Source organism: Neofelis nebulosa, chromosome 3 (genome assembly GCF_028018385.1).
Source record: "Neofelis nebulosa isolate mNeoNeb1 chromosome 3, mNeoNeb1.pri, whole genome shotgun sequence".
NCBI classification, from domain to species: Eukaryota; Metazoa; Chordata; class Mammalia; order Carnivora; family Felidae; genus Neofelis; species Neofelis nebulosa.
In genome coordinates, this window is record NC_080784.1 from 85,210,867 (window position 1) to 85,224,816 (window position 13,950).

General features: G+C 35.4%; 1 protein-coding gene across 6 annotated transcripts in view; it reads left to right on the forward strand.

The window, feature by feature from the left end:
• The window catches only part of INPP4B (inositol polyphosphate-4-phosphatase type II B), a 775,173-nt gene that overhangs the window by 122,808 nt on the left and 638,415 nt on the right, over positions 1 to 13,950 (forward strand). For all 6 annotated transcript variants that reach the window (XM_058721302.1, XM_058721291.1, XM_058721289.1 and 3 more), the window contains exon 2: positions 4,364 to 4,426. The gene's annotated coding sequence lies outside the window, so the exon portion shown is untranslated. The remainder of the gene's footprint in view (positions 1 to 4,363; positions 4,427 to 13,950) is intronic.

Genomic DNA, 13,950 nt, shown 5'->3' on the forward strand with positions numbered 1-13,950 from the left:
TATATGGCAACAATAAGGTCTTACTATGTAATTTCTGTCATGGAACATTGTAAGATATTTGTGCCTTAAAAGTTAGCTCTGTCTTATCTTTGTTAATAGATATCTAATACATAGAAGTGAGTATGTAGTTATTAGGAACCTCCTCCTAGGTGCTGAGCATTTAAATAAGTACTGAAGAAGATAGGTGAGAGGCAAAAGGTATATGGGGAGACATGACAAGACAAGACAACCCAAGAAGGCAATATAAATGATAGGCATTGGTATAATTGCTACATAGGTCAGAGAACGACAAAATCAACTAAGTCCAAAATACCTGGGGATCGCTTTTTGGACAAGTTGGCATTAAAGTTTTGACAGGGTGGTAAATTTGGAACATGCCAAAAAGTAAGAATTTAACCACAACCAGAAGGAAATAATATGGAGAATGGAACTGGATGAGAACAACATGGCTATTGAGAACTCTGCCTGACTGAAGATGAGAGACTATGTTGAAGAATAGGACAGATATAACATTAATTGTATTATGTTGAATTTATATATAAAATACATGGAATGCTCAAGAAACATAAAAAAAGATAGTGTATCTAGTAGACATTTTATACAATTTTTAGCTGCTTCCCCCAAGAGTCTCTTAAAGCTCAAATTGTGAAGACTAATCTCACAGAGTGTAAAATCAGAAAATATTGACTACTTAAAGCAATAGATATCAGATATCAAAATGCTTTATAAAACAGGTCACCTTTTAGAAATTCCCTAGTATGAGCATGAGAACTGGTTAGATAGCTCCTACATTCCTAATCCAAAAGGGGTGGGAGGTCTAGAGATTAAAGGCATATTTCTTCAGAGTGAACTGAGGGTCCATCAGGAATGTCCACAAGGAGGGAGGTTGGTGGAGTGTTTCACCTTTTCCCCTCCCAGTGATAAAAAGAGGTGCTTCAACAAAACTCACTGAGAGTTTAATATGTGTCCCTTTAAGCTTTGGGGGTGGTTGTGGAAACAGTGGACTAATTTCTGATGAAACTAAAGCCAAGATGAGCTAGTGAGCGTTTATGTAGAGGAAGCAGAGGTACTGAATTGAGAATAACCCGTTTTTCCAGGGTTTGTTAGAGAGCTCTCTGTGCTGTAGGTATGACCCATGGATGTGAGAGAACAATAAGAGAGTTGCTCATGGGCTGAATTGGCCTCAGCAGGGAGAAGCTGAAGGTGTCATATGGAGCTGTGGATGTAGTAAGTGGTAAAGCGAGACAGTATGACTCATATCAAGGCAGTTCAGATGAATGGAGGCCAGTGACTGGAGAAGGGGAAGCAGTCACTGAAAAACCTGGAAAGGCATCCAGTAGTTGAGAATCAGCTTTAAATAGGTAACAGCTCTCTTAGCTCAGTGAATAGAAAGTAAATTTTCCTCCTCCATTTACCTCTTCTTTCCTTACCTTCCCTTTTTCACTCCACTCTTATATTGTAGAGGCATTGTGGCCAAGGTTAACTGGCTGGGGAAGAGGACCTGTGGTAAAAACATAGGACCAACTTACCCTTCTTCATTGGCTGTTGGTTTTCACTTGCAGCAGATCCTAGCTATGGATGGGAGACAAGTTAAACTTTAAATCAGCTTTTTAATGTAGCTGGGTATTCTAAATTCTAAATCGAGAATTATTTGCTGACTTAGTGTAACTGTAAGAATTTTTTAAGCTCCAAATGATCAGGGTATGGGTGGGGGCCTAATTCTTGTTGGCTCAAAAGATGCCGCATTAGTTTACTGAGACTGCCATAACAAAGTACCAGAAACTGGGTACTTAGAATAAGATAAATTTATTCCCTCACAATTCTAGAGGCTGTAAGTTCAGAATAAGGGGGTCAACAGGGCCATGTTCTCTCTGAGCTCTAGGGGAGAACCTGTTCCATGATTTTCTCTTAGCTTCTGGTGTTGTTCTGGTACCAAGCAATCCTTGGCATTCCTTGGCTTGTTGACTTCAGTCTCTTCTTCCCTCATCACATGGTATTCTCTTCTCTGCATGTGTCTATCTTTGTGTCTCATTTTTATAAGGACATCAGTCAAATTGGATTAAGGGTCTCCCCTACTCCATATAACATCATCTTAACTCATATTTTAATTACATCTGGAAAGACTCCGTTTTCCAAATAAGGTCACGTTCACAAGTGCTAGTGTAGGACTTTAACATATTTCTTGCTGGGCACAATCACAATCCAACCCACAAGAGATGTTAATCAGACTTTGGTCGGCTTGATTCTAGCACCTTGTAGTTGGGGACTGTTGTTGGTGCGAACCAAAGTCCCTTTCCCGTTTATTTCTAGTCATGTATGCTCTACTCTTTCAAAATATACAGTATGACATTTCAGTCTAAAACAGTGTTACTTAATCTGTTACTATTAGGGAGGAAGCTACTGGAAATACCTTTTTATATTTTGTCTACTTTCTCCCAGTGGTGTTACCAGTGTTTGTCTTCTTTGACATCCTCTGAGCATTTTAATGAGAGATTGAGGGGAAGCTCTGAAGTCACCCTCATGCTAATCTGGTCTCCATGCTTTTTTATGCTTCCAGTTCTTTGACTGCATTGTCCTAGCTCCCTGGAAAGACATATCCTTACTTACCTGCCTTCCAGACTTAGTCTTGCAAAGTTTCTCTTCTGTGACATTTTCTTAGACCAAACAGGTCTGCTTGTCAGCCAGTGTGTATCAGTACAGCTATTCTGACTGACTTTTTAAAGATTATTTTTTAAATCCTCTTTTCCTGACTGCAGAACATTCTTTCAATACCTTCTGTTGCTCCAACACATTATGTATCATTTAATGATTTAAACTTGCCATTTACACCAATTACACAAAATGACTGTCTACAGATGTGTTTCCTCTACTGAACTGTATTTTTCTTGAGTCACTTTTTGTTTATTGTGGTTTCTCTAAAGTCTGTCCATACCCTTGGCTTGCAGTAGGAGCTCACTAGGTGTTTTCTGAATGGGATTGAGTACTGATAAAAGTACATAAGGGCCAATTGCTTTAAGAGAATCTTGGAGGACTTCTTTAAATGAAAATCTTTAGCAAAATCAAGGGGAGCCAATGCAGTAGAGTGGTTGACAGCTTGCTGATCTTCCTGAAAAATCTTTTTTCCCCACCTGCCCAAAGACCTAAAATGACTTTATTTATTTATTTTTGTCATCATTAACAAATCTGCAAATTAAGTGGTGTCCAGTGTGATATTATTTTAATCATTCCACCACATGGCTCAGAGGCAGTGATTTTTAATGGAGTAGCAAGATTTTTTTTAAAAAGGGAACAATGAAAATAATAATAATGATATTGAAAACTATATCAGCTAACATTCATTAGTTCTATATCCTTTATATATTTTTATTTCATTTATTTATCAGCTCTGTGGAGTAGGAAAAATTATTATTCTGATACAGATGAAAAGTGAAGGTTTACAGTTTAATTTACTTGCCCAAGTTCACATAGCTTGTAAGATGTAGTGATTGCAGTTATATGACTATTCTTATAATGACTGTTATAGTCAATTAATCAATGATGCTTTTAACTGTTGACATTCATTCAAATAACTTTCTTAAGGGATGAATTTAAAATTCTTACCTAGATATGTTACATTCCTTTCTGGAAAGCTATTGCTCAGACTTGAATTTATCCTCCAATCTGAACATTCAGATAATGATGCAATAAAATCTCTTATGGGATACTCATCAAGATTGTTATATGCTAAGAGAGGGAATAAGATATATTTTCATACTTTTGACTTTTATAAAGTGCTTTCCTCCTTGTTGCTGCATAGAAAAACTCTAAAATTGCATCATATGAGCAGGGTAATCTGCAATTATTTACAGAGGCATCCCATAATATCTCATGTTATCACTTTTGTGGAAAGACAGAATAGGAAGACACCCAAGCTTTCATGAATATTTTAAAACCCATACTCACTGCAGGAGGGAGAAAAGTAAGTTTAGATAATTGCCAATTCATTTCAGTCAGTTGTATTCCAAGTAAATGTTCTGTCCCAACATGGCTTCCATCTTATCTTTTGAAATGGCAGAAGCTAAAGCTTTTTGTTTCTCAAAGTGCTAGTTTTGTTCCCATGTGAGAAGGGAGAAAAGCAAAGAAAACACGGCTTAGTATCTGCCACAGTCACCCATGTTCTCAGCTCCAGGAGAGAGGGGACCTTTGGGGAAATTATTTGGCATTTATAGCCAAGTGGTTCCCAAGGCAGCTGCTGAATGGAGCTGAGTATTTTGTTAAATGATTTTCCTCTCTGACCTTTATTACTAATGAATCTCCCTCAAGAAGTATTTAAAGAGTAAAAAGAAAGGCTGTTTTTATTAATCTTTTTTCTCTTTGCCCACAGAACCCAAGGAAATGGTGTTACCTGGCAAGCAATCTGCTGTCTTTTATGAAAAATCAGATCAAGGTAATGCTTATTTTGAATTGATAAATTTTTTAGTCTTTTTAACTTTGATACATTAAAATAATTGGCTTTCTTTGATTAATGGTTTCAGCTATTGAATAAACCTTCAAAAAATTAAATCATCACCTGAAAAGTATAGGAAATAATTTATGATGATCACCGTATTTGTGAAGTGAATAAATTTTAAAGTATATATTAGCTTATCAAAACATTATAGATAATGGTTAATTTTGTGACATTTTTCTTTCATTTATGTTAATATGTGAATAGGATCTTGACTAGAAGATTGCATTCTCTTTGGAAATAGCTCCAATTAGTGTATCATGTTTACAAATGGTAGACAATAAGAGAATTAGATTATTTATCAGGTTACAGTGATGAGATTTTCCTTTTATTTAAGCATTAGTGAGATGGCTTTACATATTTTTTGAATCTGCAAAAATGTGGGTACAAATTCCTAGAAAATTTCATCAGGTTTTTAAAAAAGGTACCCTTGCGCAAAACATATTTTCTTTGGAAGATTGAATTATATCATACAGTTGCTGAATAGCATGCCTGATTATGTTTAACAGATTGCCTATTTAGTTGTTAAATTTTTCAAATTACTGTGTGATTTATTTACATATGTTGGACTAAGAATATGAATGCTCATGCAAATATTCTAATGACATGTACATGTAAACAAAGTGTGAGTATAGACACAGATATACAGTGTGTATATGTTTCATTAATAGAGCTGCTATCTCAAAGTAGTTTTTTTCTAGAAATGCTTCTGAAAGGTTGGAATTGTGATGGGGAACTAGACCCATCTCTCAATACTATCTACTCATTTATCTGTGAGGATAGGATGTCACTGTATGTATATGAAAACAAATAATAGAATGATTGAAATGTATATTAGGCTGCATGCTAATTGGAACTAACTGGGTTTTATTTTTGACAACTCTTTGAATTCCTAAACAAATGAGTGCTGAAACAAAGGTAGCATTTAAATTTAATGGACCTTAGCAGAAAACTTATTTCTGAACTTTAGAATGAAATATGGCCTTTTGTAGCAACGTGGATGGAACTGGAGAGTGTGATGCTAAGTGAAATAAGCCATACAGAGAAAGACAGATACCATATGGTTTCACTCTTATGTGGATCCTGAGAAACTTAACAGAAACCCATGGGGGAGGGGAAGGAAAAGAAAAAAAGAGGTTAGAGTGGGAGAGAGCCAAAGCATAAGAGACTGTTAAAAACTGAGAACAAACTGAGGGTTGATGGGCGGTGGGAGGGAGTGGAGGGTGGGTGATGGGTATTGAGGAGGGCACCTTTTGGGATGAGCACTGGGTGTTGTATGGAAACCAATTTGACAATAAATTTCATATATTAAAAAAAAAGAAGAAAAAAATAATTTGCAGTTGAACAAAAATAGGTTGGATTGAAAATTGGGGTGTTTCTACTTATTTCTGGCTTTCAGTTGATTCTTCAAAGGAAGTAAAAACCCTTTAAGGAAGCAACTTTTCTCCCCTAAAGGGGACTTTGAATTGTAGGCACTCTTTTCAAATTTTATCTATATTAAACTGTTAATTCAAACTATAAAATATCTAAAAACAGTTAATGTCATCAGTTGAGGGTTGCCTTAATAGAGCTATTAACTATGACTCCCCAAAGACAAACATAATGAGAACTGCCTCAACAATATGTGGAAGATGGTGAAGCTGAGCTATATGATATATAGGCGTAAGGGGCTAGGGGTATAAGTCGTAGAAAAATGCTTGTTTAGGGGAAATTGATGGATAACACAGTAAAGAGAGAAAAAGAAACACACTAAATGAGATGAAGTCAATGAAGAAGTTCAAGGATCTATGATCTTTAGAGTGAAAATAAAGGATGAAAGGAACACAGACTATCCAGGATGCGTTCTTGTGATGTTTTTCTTTTTTCAGAGCTCTGTATATGCTAATATTCCATTTTATTAGCCTTTTTGTTTTATTTAAGAGATGGACAAACTAATTTTGAACTGAACGTAGTAAAAAAAAAAGAAGTTAGGGTGGAAGGAGAGAGATTTCCATTAACATGGTAGAATTTCCAGAATTATGTATGCAGACTAACAAAATTTGCTTCTCAAAAGTGAAAATAAAGGAACAGTCCTATATATGGCTAGAGTCCAAGTGCTTTGGTCTGACAAAATTTCCAAAGAGTTTATGCTCTAGCATGTGTGCATTTGTGTTCAGGTTGGGAGTGGGTGTGGATGAGTAACTTGGGTGGGAGAAATGGTGCTCATGTCATTATTTCTCTAAGTTAGACCTTTGGATTCATTGACATAGGGGTGTTTGCAATCTTATAAAAATAATTCCTGTTAATAAGACAAAGAGTGCTAATTATTGATGCTCTATTATCTCACAATGGGATATGGACATTGAAATTTCAATGTTTAATGTATTGTTGGATTCGATTTGCTAGTCTTATTGAGAGTTTTTGTATACATGTTCATCAGAGATATTGGCCTGTAGTTCTCTTTTTCAGTGGAGTTTTTATCTGGTTTTGGTATCAGGGTAATGCTGGCCTTCTAGAATGCATTTGGAAGTTTTAATGGTGGAAGTTTAAGACATACTAGTGAAGGTGTTATTTTTAGACAAATGGGACCATTCAGCATTTCTTAGTTGCACATGACAACTAACACTGTCATTTTGAGTAGGATTAACTCTGGCAATGAAGCTCAGAGAGCAAGCTGTTGAAATAGCAGACACTTTTGTGTGTGCACATACTTGAAAGTTCTGCATTTGACCCTTTTAAAAGGGGTATTTTAGTCACAATATTATGAATTTTGTCATTCAAAGAGAGATGCTACTTCAACTAGCCAAGTCAAAATATCCTTATACATACCTCTAGTAAGGTTATGTACAAAAATAAAGATTCCTATTCTGTTCCATTTTTACGTATGTTTATATGTCCTAGAAATAGGTTGAATGTCATAAAGAAAATTTCATGTCTGTAATTTATTTTCATTATGTAGGAATGTCAAGTTTTATTTCATTGTATTTAACTTTTTTTGTAGAATTTGTAATAAGATATTAAGGACTCAGCATTTTGGGGGGTTCTAGGTGGCTCAGTTGGTTAAGTGTCTGACTCTTGATTTTGGCTCAGATCATGATCTTGCAGTTGGTGAGATTGAGCCCTGTGGTGGGCTCTGCACTGACTGGGCAGAGCCTACTTAAGATTCTCTCTCTTTCCCTCTCTCTGTGACTTTTCCCACATGAATCCCCCCTCCCTACCAAATAGATAAAGAACATTTTTTAAATAAGATTCAGCACTTTGTTGATGTAATCTAGGTTGACCTCTAAGCTTAGTATACACACACTTTTAAGAATGGAAAATAAATTACATCATAAGGCTAATGTATAGTGTTATGTTCAAGAACACTAACAAATAAGTTGTAAATAAATTGTTTAGTGATGTGTTTCATTGTGGTTTATTTCAACAGGCTGTAGAAAACATAGATGTAATATATGTTGAGGTTTAAAAGAATGAAAATCTTCCGATATTTTGAGTTTACTACATTACTTATATTTTATATTATTTATCATATATCTATCCTGAAATAACAATGGAAAGTAAATCATCAAAACTTACAGGTTGACTAATAAGTTAATGACCATGAATTTAAACGAGAGTTAGAAATACTTCTATGGCATGTGATAAAAGGTGTGATGTCATTGTCTCATTACCTGATTTAGGTTCAATATGTGAAAGACGTATTGCTTTACAGAAATATAACTATTACAACAGGCAAAGTATGCTCCCAAAGAGTACTTAAAGTGCAAGTCACAGAACAAATCACTGAGCATTTTCATACAGAAGTGATTAAAAAGTAATTCTTAAAGAGGATTTGCATGAAAAAGAGCTATTATGAAAATTCTAAAGAATTTTTTGGCTTTTATAGTTTTTGTCATTTGAAAAGTTCTTGTTATTTTTTACTCTTCTTAGGATTAGATTCTGTGGGATACTCCATCTTTTAAGAGCTATTTAAAAACTCCCAAGACTACAAGGCATAGCACTGTCTAGAATCAACTCCTGCAAATAATATTCAAGTTCTTCCATCAATTCCCTGTCTTTATTTCTTACTTTGTTTCTCTCTTACTCCACTACATACTTTAAACATTATTGTCTTTCTTTATTCTTGAATAAATACTCCACTCTGAATGCCCAATCTTTCTCCCGTATTCCCAAGCCTACATAACCTTAAAACTTCTCTTTAAGATGCCTCTTGAATTCCTCATAATACTACAATGATATCTCTCCCTTAACCCATATTCTCTTAGTAAAGTCATCTAGATACACAGACATGGGGTTTCTTTTCTTTAATATGATTTTGAAGAAGAAAAAAACAACAAAAAAAGAAGATTCTTCTGCCATCCAATGTTACTCCCACTTTTGAGTGAAGTAATGAGCTCCTTGCATTTCCATGGTTTCCACTAAAGGAATGTTTAAAGGCTAAAATATTTCTCTGTACTATGAGGTTTATAATTTAGCTATGTCTTGTATTAATTAGAATTAATTAATTAATTAATAATTGAGAACCCACTCTCCCCTTATCACATCTTCGCAATGAGAGTAAAATCGAAATTCAAATACATTAATTTGTAAAACAAATAATTTTTGACTATTGAAACACACTCTCTTCACCAACAGAAGATTGCCCAGTTCTATCACCCATTGTTTTTTGACACTTTACACATGTCATTGAAGAAAATTCTAACCTGAGCTACTCAACTAAAGCGTTTATTCCCTAAGAGCAAAATCCTGCCTTTTAAGGACACTACCTACTGCATATCTCACATTAGAACCAGTAGGGAAAAAAAGTTATATTATAATTTGTCACCTCATTCATTTATTTGTTCATTCATTAAGTCAGTGTTTACCTACTATATTCATTAGTGTTCTAGCTAGAGTGAGGTATGTGCAGAACTTGAGAGTGTATCTCTTTCCACACACACACACACACACACACACACACACACACATGCACACACATATGCGCGCACCTTACATACATACATACATACATACACTACAAAATAAATCCTTTTACATGTGTATAGAAGCATACTCTATGCTCCTCATCATTTTTCCTAAGTTCAGTTTCTTCTGTGTTCTTCTTTTCACCATCATTCATGTAGATTGTTGGAAGCCATTAAAGGTGCCCTGAAAGCTATTTTTAAGTTTGCAATAATTGTTGAACCTCATGCCTAGGAAGTATGTGACCCTTTTGAATATGTGTGTATGTTTGTGGATATGCAGCCTGAAATAACATATTCCCAGCTCTACAGTAGTCTCTTTAGGGTAGCATCTTGAAAGCACTCAAGTACTAGGTGTGGAGTTGGGGAGGGCTATGGTTATTTGGGAAGTTGAGATGAAATTGTGACTATTGGGGTTGGAACAGTGTCTTTAGGAACTGGGGCTGTCTGGGGCTTGGCAATTCCCAGTAGAGGACTAAGGACTTCAAGGGAATTGGTTCTTTTAGGCTTCAGCGTATATGTTAGTTCTCATTTCTTTGGATTACAGTACTAACATTACTTTGGAAGGGGAGCAAATAATTGGAAGCACAGTAGTGTGGGCAGAGGCAAATAATTTATGACATGGGGTATCCACTAGAGTTTTCAAGTGCATATGTATGTATGTTTGTCCCTTTCTCTCCCTAGTTATATATTTTTAATGAATTTGGCATTTAAAAAATTATGCCACTAGATGTCAGCAGCAACCTCCTAGGGTTCCCGTGGCCTTAACTCATAATGACAACAAATTGGTACTTTATTAGAACATCTTATCTGAGAATAATAAGTACCTATTTTGAAAATGTAAGAGGTAGTTTTTTGAGTTATGAGAAGGATTACAAACATCATAAAATATTTTGAAATTATTTTTTAAACTTGTTTCTGTTCACATGTAACAAGTTACTTTTACTTCCAATATTATCTCTACCAATGAGATGACATAAGAACTATGTGTGGAGCTGAGTAATTTGTCAGAAGTTGCACTAGATGCCGATCTCTAAACTTCTGTTTCAGTGCTTTATGATTCATTTATGTCACGATTACATGAGTATTTGTGCTTGGGTTTATTTCATTCTGTTTTTGTGGAAGCATTTTGATCCTCCAGCCCATCAGAAGATTGTGTGGTATTAATTTTTTAGCATCCACATCTGTGTGCTATTTATTTAGCAATGTCTAACCTTTCTTGGAGCTGTGCTCTGTTGTTATAAGATACTCAGAATGCTTTGATAGATGCCAAAGAGTATTATAGGTGTTTGCTCACCAGTAGACAAGGAAAACTTAGAAATATGAAAAAAATATGTATTTTCCATGAATTATAATACATATAATTGTTTAGTCCTTAACAAAGCAGGTAAAATGATCTCAAATTTTTTTCCAGAAATTAATAAGAAAATTATAAGGAATGCCTGGGTAGCTCAGTCGGTTAAGCATCTGCCTTTGGCTTGGGTCATGATCTCATGGTGTATGGGTTTGAGCCCTGCATTGGATTCTCTGCTGTCAGTGCAGAGCCCGCTTCAGATCTCTGTCTCCCTCTCTGTCTGTCCCTCTCCCACTCTCTCTCTAAAAAGAAATATTACAAAAAAATTTAAAAAGGAAAATTATAGTATTGGCCAATGTTGGCCATTATTTTATTTTTTTAATTAATTTATTTTTTTAAAGTTTTTAAAGTTTACTTTTGAGACAGAGAAAGAGACAGAGAGAGAGTATGAGCAGGGAAGGGGCAGGGAGAGAGGGAGACACAGAATCTGAAGCAGGCTCCAGGCTCAGAGCTGTCAGCACAGAGCCCGACATGGGGCTGGAACCCATAAACTGTGAGATCATGACCTGAACTGAAGTTGGTCGCTCAACCGACTGAGCCACCCAGGTGTCCCTGGCCATTATTGTAAATAATGCAATTAATATCTGATCAAATCAGAATCACATTAGCAGAATGATTCAGACTAATCTGTTGGATTTCAGTCATGAATTAGAACTCGGGTGATTATTAGTTGATCAAGTACCAAACAGATTTTTAAATAATCTTGAAAAAGGTAGTATTACTCCCATGTTTCTCCCTTGGAAAAGTACTACTTTCAGTGAATTTAAAAATATATGTCTTAGGAAAAGCTGGAAATGAGAATTATGAAAATATTTCCTTTCCTAAAACCAGCTCTACCAAGGAAGATACTAATGTTAATGTTACACTCTCATCACTTTTAAGAGTTTTAAAAATTGATTTAGTTGGTGTAGTGAGGTAGGGGCTAACTCAACTAGTACATAAACTAAAAAAGTAATTCCTTTTATACTGAAGTTGTTACATTTGAGAATTATTGGTTTGATTTCATCAGATTATCAGCAAATTTCTTATTTTTTTGCATTTCTGTTGTAGAACCACTAGTAAAAGGGACTTACCAACATTTCCCCCCAAGATTGCAGTTGTTATCCTTTAATTATGTTTGTAGGTGGTAAGGCAAACATTTTAAATCATGCTGCAGTTACTTGACCCATGTACATTCCTCACGTGGAGCAGGTGCAATGAGTGAGTGCAGTTAATAAATGGAAGGCACATTATTAGCCAGATGTTCAGTTAAGGCCCTTTCAACATTTGAAGCACATCACTGTCTTGATATACAGCAGTTCATACTCTGCTTCCAGCACTTAACCTTCTAGAAGAGGTTAGGGGTGAGATGTGACCAGAGCATTTGTCTGAAATCTGTCTCTTTCTTTATCTTTTACAAATATTAAATGACACAGATGTTCAGGAAGTATTTTGAATAGAAATGCTGCCAATGCTAAATAAACTCTAAATAGCTCTCCATCAAGAAATGAACTCCTATTTCCATTTGTACCAGTGCATTTTTCCTCAACATATTCATTTTTCCGTCCATTGACATAGATTAAGTTAAAGTATAGAGAGGGTCAGTTTCCCTTCAGGCTGTTCCAGAAATTAAAACACCTCAACCTGAAAATCAAGGGTCATTTTTTCCTATGCTGCATCCCAAACCTTCCCAACCTCATTTCCACCTGATTCTTCACCCAGCTGTTACCTCATAGCCCATGCACAATGATCGACCCACCTGTGTATGATTTACATATTTCTACCTTGATGACTTTTCATTTACCATTACGTATCTCTCTTTTCATTTTTCACTTCAGAGAGAGAAAAGTGTAATAGGGACACTTGTGGGAACGAGATGATCTATATTCAAATTCCCTATTGGTGATTTATTAGCTTATTGGTACTAGACTGAATGCAAGCTATTTAACCCATAGAGTCTCATATTGGTTTCTTCTACAAAACCATGAAAAAATGCTTAAATAATTGAGTCAATGCTAATATTAAGATACTACTTTTTAAATGATTTATTCATTTATTTGGGGGTGGAGGAGAAGAGAGAGAGAGGAGAGAGAGTATTCCAAGCAGGCTCCACACTGTCAGCACAGAACCCGATGTGGGCCTCCATCCCATGAACTGTGAGCTCATGACCTGAACTGAAACCGAGTCATTTGCTCAACCGACTGAGCCACCCAGGAACCTAAGATATTACTTTTGACTCACAATAGCTATTGTCACATAGTAAGTGCTTAATATACATTAAGTACTGTTAATTCTGTTAAATGAATCTGAAAATTCACTTTCATTAGATTTATTCTCAAACTTACTGTCCTTCATGCAGTCATTATTAATCTTACTGATATGTGTTTGCAACTCTACCTGCCACCCTACTTGTACTTTCATATTTGGTGACCTATGCATCTTATCCTCTTGGTATATTATACTCATAATTAACAGATAAGATAATAATACTTGCCATAGCCACACCTAGGGATATTGTGAAGGCAAAATTAGAAAATAAAAGTAATGACAAAATTAGTGATAATTACTACTTATTCTGTTTTTGTTATGTGTAAGGAACAGAACTAGGATCCTTATTTACATTGAGTTATCACTTAACATACATGTATTTTGTGGACATAGGACAGGGAGGCAGTGATTCACATTAAGACCTATTGAGAAAGGAAATGGCAGAACATCTGAGTACAAAAGTCAAATAGAAATGGAAATATAGAGTTGAGTTCACAAGAGAATTTACAAGCTGAAATGAAACTGTGACAGAGTTTTACTGAAGTTATGTAACTGGATGAGTGACTTACCTGAAAGAGCAGACCGAGAAGGGTCGCTATGAGAGAACAGCCTCTTCCCCCACAATACACACAACTCACACAGAAGGGTGAGGCTCAGAGTCATGTGTGTCTCTAGTTTTTGTAAAGGTAAGGTATAATGTTCTCTTGGAGCTAATGTATTTATCTTTTTAAAGTCCACCATTCAAAATAGTATCAGACATAGAATTATTCTGTCTGAAAAACACTAGGAGAGAGAAAATTACTCTTGTCCTTATTTTTGGCCTGATATAAATATTGTTAACAACAGCAATTAATAATATAATGAAAATGTTACTGTCTATTTTGCAAGGAAGAAGTCTGATATTTGATCTAATTGGTGGTGTG